This window comes from Scyliorhinus canicula, chromosome 14 (genome assembly GCF_902713615.1).
Source record: "Scyliorhinus canicula chromosome 14, sScyCan1.1, whole genome shotgun sequence".
Taxonomy (NCBI): domain Eukaryota; kingdom Metazoa; phylum Chordata; class Chondrichthyes; order Carcharhiniformes; family Scyliorhinidae; genus Scyliorhinus; species Scyliorhinus canicula.
The window spans coordinates 50,671,268-50,679,245 of NC_052159.1; the positions used below are offsets into that span (position 1 = coordinate 50,671,268).

The 7,978-nt window shown below is 44.6% G+C and overlaps 1 protein-coding gene across 2 annotated transcripts in view; it reads right to left on the reverse strand.

Annotated features, from left to right (window-relative positions):
• Positions 1–7,775, reverse strand: part of LOC119977325 — a 29,093-nt gene extending 21,318 nt beyond the window's left edge. For both annotated transcript variants that reach the window (XM_038818105.1, XM_038818104.1), the window contains exon 1: positions 7,625–7,775. The gene's annotated coding sequence lies outside the window, so the exon portion shown is untranslated. The remainder of the gene's footprint in view (positions 1–7,624) is intronic.
• Positions 7,776–7,978: the final 203 nt, after the last annotated feature.

The following is a 7,978-nucleotide window of genomic DNA, read 5'->3' on the forward strand; positions in this document are numbered from 1 at the left end:
AAATTAACTCAACCCTCATTCTTCTTGCATTCTTCACCAATGTGTAATTGCAACAGAATGTGTGAAGTCATTCTCCCTTCTCACTATTGAATTAAGTTTCTTTTCTGGGTCATTCTATTGGAACACAACACTTAAAGGATATGCTTCATTTTCCTAACCACAACTGAAACAAATGCAGATTTTGCCTTACAAACTGTACAATTCCTTTTGTTCAAATGACCACACCTATCAATACTATTCCTAAAAGGAGAGATTGAATGTAAGTCCATTATAAGAAAAAATTTTCAGTGGACCCACTGTATTTCATAATTCTTCATCAATGATAAACCCATAGGCCAATCTTGATGAGATCACCATCACTGAAATGCAGTGATTCAATTACCTCATTATACTCATGAGACTACTTTATTAGGGTCTTTCATTGTTTCATTATTGCTGCTGCATTTAAATCTTGTCTCCTAGCATTAATTTGCTCCAATAAACAATCCTGCCACGTTAACATGTTAATTAAATAACAGTGTGCTGCAAAGACGTCATCCATTTTCAACCTTTCAGATCCATGCAACTTAATAAATTTATTTAAACATTTTCCAATAAAATCTAATGGAAGTGACAAAACAGGAAGCAATTCATGTATCAGAATCTTTGCCATGGCTGAAATAATTTTGCTCATGTCAAAGCTCTGGTAAATCTCACAATTTTGGTTTAGCTCACTCAGCTAAATCGCTGGCTTTTAAAGCAGACCAAGCAGGCCAGCAGCACAGTTCGATTCCCGTACCAGCCTCTCCGGACAGGCGCTGGAATGTGGCGACTAGGGGCTTTTCACAGTAACTTAATTGAAGCCTACTCGTGACAATAAAGCGATTTTCATTTTTCATTTTCATTTGTATCATTGTCATTATGGGATAAATTCCTCAGGCGTCGCCTCCTGCACCACAGGCTTGTCAGAAATTCTATGTGAAAGTAAGGGAAAGCTGAAGCATCCACTCCCATGCCTAATTTTATCATGTTAAAAATTCTTATATGTAGCCATTTAATGCTGTGGAGACACAGTTCCATTTAAATTCACTTTAAATGAAACTTACTAAAAATAAAAAGGCAACATCCATCAGAGAAAAAAAAAATCAGTTGAAATAACACAAGCTCCAAGTATCCCTCACCTCCAATTTAGTGACAATACTTTAATCCTATTTGATCTACAGAAAGAGTTTAATGGCCTTTGTCTTCTGAGGAATGATGTTTATATGAACAAAAATAGCACGCTGTAACCATGATCAAGAGTATGTGAAGATATTCTAAGCCACAAAAGCAATCAGGGCCCAAGATTGTGTTACGATGTGTAATATACTCTTGCCATTGCTCATTTCATATGTGTCAATTAGCAACACACTTGCCTGTGGATCTAAAAGTTTTGGCTTTATGTATCATTGCAGAACTTAAGCACATAATAATTTTCATGGAGGTGTATATATTCTCTGAATGAGATGTTAAACTATTATCTTATTTGCTTATTAAAAGGAATATTAAAGATGAAATAAAAAGTACTTTCATTTATATTCTGCCTGGTGTCTTTCAGAAATGTTTTGAGGAATTTCACATGACAAAAACTGCATGAAAATACAATATTGCACAAACAAACCTGGCAACCATTTTCCTGAGAATAATATCTCAATAACATCTCATGGAAAGCCATGAGCAGAATGATGAGCAAATCTATCTTTGGTGGTCTTGGTTGAGCAAGAAAGGATTGGCCCAAAGAGTACATTTTACTTTTCAAGGAACTTTAACGCATCTTGAAGGGTTTCAAATTGATAAAGAAGCAATATTAGATAGGTTGTCTGCACTGTATCTCGTCTGGCCCGGGTGCCTTGTCAGCTTTGAGTAACCACAGTTTATCCAAAACCTCTTCCTCATCAATTTTAAACCCTTCTAGTAGCAAGAGTTTCTTTCTGTCACCATGTCCTGGGTAGCATCTTCTCCCTTGGTAAAGACATGCAAAGTATTCATTTAACACTGCAGCCATGCCCTTTGTCTCCATTTTTCCTGTCAATATTTGGCTCCTTTCCATCTGGTCCACCTCCATTCTTGCTCCTTTGAAGTCAGTTCTTCCCCCAGTTTACTATTCTTACTTTGAATTGTCCATTGTCCTTTTCTGTGGTCACCCTAAGCCTTGGGATACAACGATTACGGTCTCCTAAATGTTCCCCCACTGACACTTGATCCACCTGGCCCACCTCATTTCTAAGAAATGTCTCCTGCTTATTGCCAGTGTGTCATCTTCCCCAGGGTCATGTTGACTGGAGCGGCACCCCCTGTTTCTTGCTTATTCCTGTGAATTCTGAGCTTTCTTCCGTGCAAGGAGAGAAAGAGAGTTATGAGTGTGAGAAATTTAACTTGTTGAGAGGACAAAAATGCAGACTTTGTGGAGGGTCACAGTGGGGGACAGGTATGAAATGATAAAAAGATGAGGGTGAGTGTCTATGGTGGCTGATCAAATGTGCGGATGGCCTTGAAAGAAAGGAATGGACGCACCTGCAAGGTGTGCTGAGGAATGCTTGAGGTATGCTGTGCAGGAAAAGGCTGGGGAAGTCAGAGTGAGGGGATTTGCACTTGAATGTGGCATACCACTCACTCAGCTTTCCTACCTTGAGGAGCTCATTGGACCTATTGTGACATTTTATCTATGAATGACAGACCAGAGTTGTGCTGCTCACTTCCTCAGCCAATTCAGCTTCATTTCCAAAGCAGGATTCCTCCTCTTGTCTTCTGGAAGCAAAATGTCTCTGTGGTCTATTGTCTACAGAATGATGTCCAGAGATGCCTCAGAGAATGGTGGTACAACCTTGCCTCTTTGAAACTCCATTGTCTCATTGCTGTCTCATATATACCTGATGTAAAATGGTTCTATTTTGTGCCTTGCTGGGGCCCCTTTAACTATAGAAGCTTCAACAGGAGGATCTGTTTACCGAGGTAGTGTGGGCTGAAGTTAGAAATAGGAAAGGAGCGGTCACTTTGTTAGGAGTTTTCTATAGGCCCCCAAACAGTAACAGAGATGTGGAGGAAAAGATTGCAATGCAGATTTTGGATAGGTGCGGTAGTCACAGGGTAGTTGTCATGGGTGACTTTAACTTTCCAAATATTGATTGGAACCACTATAATTCGAATAGTTTGGATGGGGCTGTTTTTATCCAGTGTGTGCAGGAGGGTTTCCTCACACAATATGCGGATAGACCGTCAAGAGGCGGGGCCACATTGGATTTGGTATTGGGTAATGAACCGGGCCAAGTGTTAGATAGGTTGTGGGAGAGCACTTTGGAGATAGTGACCACAATTCGGTGACTTTCACTATAGCAATGGAGAGGGATAGAAACATACGGCAGGGCAAGGTTTATAACTGGGGGAAGGGTAATTACGATACGATTAGGCAAGAATTGGGGAGCATAAGATGGAAACAGGAACTGTCAGGGATAGGCACAATTGAGATGTGGAGCTTGTTCATGGAGAAAATACTGCGTATCCTTGATATGTATGTCCCTGTCAGGCAGGGAGGAAATGGTCGAGTGAGGGAACCATGGTTTACAAAAGAGGTTGAATGTCTTGTCAAGAGGAAGAAGGGGGCTTATGTAAGAATGAGAAAACAAGGTTCAGTTAGGGCACTTGAGGGATACAAGATAGCTAGGAAGGAGCTCAATAAAGGGTGTAGGAGAGCTAGGAGGGGGCATGAGAAGTCCTTGGCGGGTAGGATCAAGGAAAACCCCAAGGCTTTTTACACTTATGTGAGGAATAAAAGTATGACAAAGGTGATGTTAGGGCCAGTCAAGTGGGAACGTGTGCATGGAGTCTGAAGATATAGGAGAGGCCCTAAATGAATTATTTTCTTCAGTGTTCACAAAGGAGATGGGCCATGTGTTGAGGAGGATAGTGCGATACAGGCTGGTAGGCTGGAGGAGGTAGATATTCGGAAGGAAGATGTGTTCGAAATTTTGAGAAGCCTGAGGATAGATAAGTCCCCTAGGCCTGATGGGATATATCCTAGGATTCTTTGGGAGGTGAGGGATGAGATTGCAGGGCCTTTGGCTTTGATCTTTATGTCCTCACTGTCTGCAGGAATAGTGCCAGAAGACTGGAGAGAGGCGAATGTTGTCCCTTTGTTCAAGAAAAGGAATAAGTATAACCCTGAGAATTATAGGCCGATTAGTCTCACTTTGGTCATCGGTAAATTATTGGAAAGGGTCCTGAGGGATAGGATTTATGATCATTTGGAAAGATACAGCTTAATCCAGGATAGTCGGCACAGATTTGTGAGGGGTAAGTCTTGCCTCACAAGTTTGATTGTATTCTTTGAGGAGGTAACTAAGTACATAGATGAAGGTAGAGCAGTTGATGTCGTATACATGGATTTTAGTAAGATGTTTGATAAGGTGCCCCATGGTCGGCTCATGCAGAAAGTAAGGAGGCATGGCATAGAGGGAAATTTGGCCGATTGGATCAGTAACTGGCTATCACATCGAAGACAGAGGGTGGCGGTAGATAGTAAATTTTCAACTGGAGCCCAGTCACCAGCGGTGTACCACAGGGATCAGTGCTGGGTCCTCTGCTATTTGTGATTTTTATCAATGACTTGGATGATGGAGTTGAAGGTTGGGTTAGTAAATTTGCTGATGACACCAAGATTGGTGGAGTAGTGGATAATGTGGAGGGCTGTTGTAGGCTGTAAAGAGACATTGATAGGATGCAGAACTGGGCTGAAAAGTGGCAGATGGAGTTTAACCGTGATCAGTGTGAGGTAATTCATTTTGGTCGGACAAATTTGAATGCGGATTACAGGGTCAACAGTAGGGTTCTGAAGAATGTGGAGGAGCAGAGAGATCTTGGAGTTCATATCCATAGATCTCTGAAAGTTGCCACCAAAGAGATCCGTGAAGAAAGCTTATAGTGTGTTAGCATTTATTAACAGGGAGATTGAGTTTAAGAGCCGTGTGGTTATGCTGCAACTGTACAGGACCTTGGTTAGACCACATTTGGAGTATTGTGTGCAGTTCTGGTCACCTCATCATAGGAAGGATGTGGAAGCATTGGAATGGGTGCAAAGGAGATTTACCAGAATGCTGCCTGGATTGGTGGGTGGGTCTTATGAGGAAAGGTTGAGGGAGTTAGGGCTTTTCTCATTGGAGCGAAGGAGGATGAGAGGTGACTAAATTGAGGTGTATAAGATGATGAGAGGGATAGATAGAGTGGACGTTCAGCAACTTTTTCCTCGGGTGGATGCAGTTGTTACAAGGGGGCACAACTATAAAGTTCATGGTGGAAGATATAGGAGGGATGTCAGAGGTAGGTTCTTTACTCAGGGTGGTTGGGGCGTGGAACGCACTCCCAGCTATGGTAGTGGAGTCGGACACTTTAGAAACTTTCAAGCGGTTATTCGATCGGCATATGGAGTGCACTAGAATGATTGGGAGTAGGTTGATTTGATCTTAGTTTCAGACTAGTTCGGCACAACATTGTGGGCTGAAGGGCCTGTACTGTGCTGTACAGTTCTATGTTCTAACATCCAGGTGTGGGTGTCATTATGTCCACCCCACAACAAATGAACGAGAATTTCATCCCCACAACCCAAAAAATGTGCAGGTTAGGTGGATTGGCCATGCCAAATTGCCCCTTAATTGGAAAAAAATAATTGGTACTCTAAATTTATAATAACAAACAAATGAACGAGAGAACCTGAACTGGGATGTTAATGCAGTGGTTCAGTTAAAATGCACAGAAGAGAGAGTAGCACGGTGATGCAGTGGTTAGCACTGCTGCCTCAGGGCACCGACGTCCCAAGTTCGATCCCGGCTCTGGGTCACTGTCCTGTGTGGAGTCTGCACATTCTTCCCGTGACTGCGTGGGTTTCGCCCCCACAACCCAAAGATGTGGATTGGACACGCTAAATTGCCCCTGAATTGGAAAAATTAATTGGGCACTCTAGATTTATAAAACAAAAATGCACAGAAAAAGTGCCGCTGAAGTGTACAGATTTCAGTCATTCTGCTGGTATGTGCTACAATGGGTGGGATAAAACCATTAGAATTACGTCCATGGGCAGCACGGTGGCGCAGTGGGTTAGCCCTGCTGCCTCATGACGCCGAGGTCCCAGGTTCGATCCCGGCTCTGGGTCACTGTTCATGTGGAGTTTGCACATTCTCCCTGTGTTTGCGTAGGTTTCGCCTCCACAACCCAAAGATGTACAGGGTAGGTGGATTGGCCATGCTAAATTGCCCCTGAATTGGAAAAAATGAAATGAAATCAAAATTACGTCCATTATTTCAGTGCAATAGGAACAGAGGGCGGGATTCTCCCCTACCCGGCGGGACGGGCCGTACCAGCGCCGAGGAGTGGCGTGAGCCACTCTGGTGCGGAAGGGCTTGGTGCCACGCCAACTTGCACCGAAGGGCCTCCGCTGGCCGGCGCGAGTTGGCGCATGCGTGGGAGCGTCAGCATGTGCCGGCATCATCCTGGCCCATGTGCAGGGGGGATCTTCTCTCCGCCGGCCATGGCGGAGGTTGACAGCAGCCAGCGTGGAGGGAAAGAGTGCCCCCACGGTAGAGGCCCACCCACGGATCGGTGGGCATCGATCGCGGGCCAGGCCACCGCGGGGGCACCCCCGGGGCCAGATCCCCCCATACCCCCTCGAGGACTCTGCAGGCCGCCCGTAGAGCCAGGTCCTGCCGGTACGGACCTGGTTTGATTTACGCCGGCTGGACCGACCAAAAACGTACGGCCGCTCGGCCCATCGCAGGCCAGAGATTTGCCGAGGGGGGCCGCTGTCAGCGGCCGCCGACTGGCGTGGGGCGATTCCCGCCCCCGCCAAAACCCCGGCGTCTGAGAGTTCGGCAGCCGGCGGTGGGGCGGGATTCACGCTGCCCCCCCGGCGATTCTCCAACCCGGTGGGGGGGTCGGAGAATCCCGCCCAGACTCTCTAATAAGACAATGGAGGGAGACAGTATTGATTCATTCAGATGCAAATTGGTTTGATTTCTTTCAGAAAGAAATATTTTGTGATATGTTTTTTGAGTAATTTGAGACATGCCATATAGTAAATGTAGTTTGTTTGGGAGGAACAGGTGACTTTAAATCAATGGTTCCCAAAGCTCTCCACCACTGTTTTTTTTTTCCTGTCTCATGTCTGGGTCGATTGCAAACTCATTGATAGAGTTTGATTGCATTAATTAATCAATAACTTCATTACCATTGGGGTGGCACGTGGCGCAGTTGTTAACACTGGGACTACGGCACTGAGGACCTGGGTTCAAATCCCCACATGGGTCACTGTCCGTGTGAAGTTTGCACATTCTCCCCGTGTTTGTGTGGGTTTCACCCTCACAACCCAAAGATGTGTTAGGTGAATTGGCCACGCTAAATTGCCCCTTAATTGGAAAAAACAATAATTGGGTACTCTAAATTTTTTTTAAAAACTTCATTACCATTGCACCATGTGACTACCATGATAGCAGAAGACATTTTGGATGGACCTTGGTTTTCTTCCAGCTAGCAAATTCTAAGTTTATATGTGCAACGTTGCCCAAGCAGGTAGATCCAATTCACAAAAAATAAGATAAATCTAACCTGGCTAATTACCAACCTTTCAGGTTCCTCCAATCATCGTCAAAGTGATAGAAAGGGTCATCAATAATGCCATCAAGGGGGGCAGCACGGTGGCACAGTGGTTAGCATTGCTGCCTACGGCGCTGAGGACCCGAGTTCGATTCCCGGCCCTGGGTCACTGTCCGTGTGGAGTTTGCACGTTCTCCCGTTCCTGCGTGGGTTTCACCCCCACAATCCAAAGATGTGCAGGTTAGGTGGATTGGCCACGCTGAATTGCTCCTTAATTGGAAAAAAATAATTGGATACGCTAAATTTAAAAAAAAATAATAATGCCATCAAGCAAAATATGCGCATGGATATACTGCTCTTTGACATTATCCTGCTCATTGAC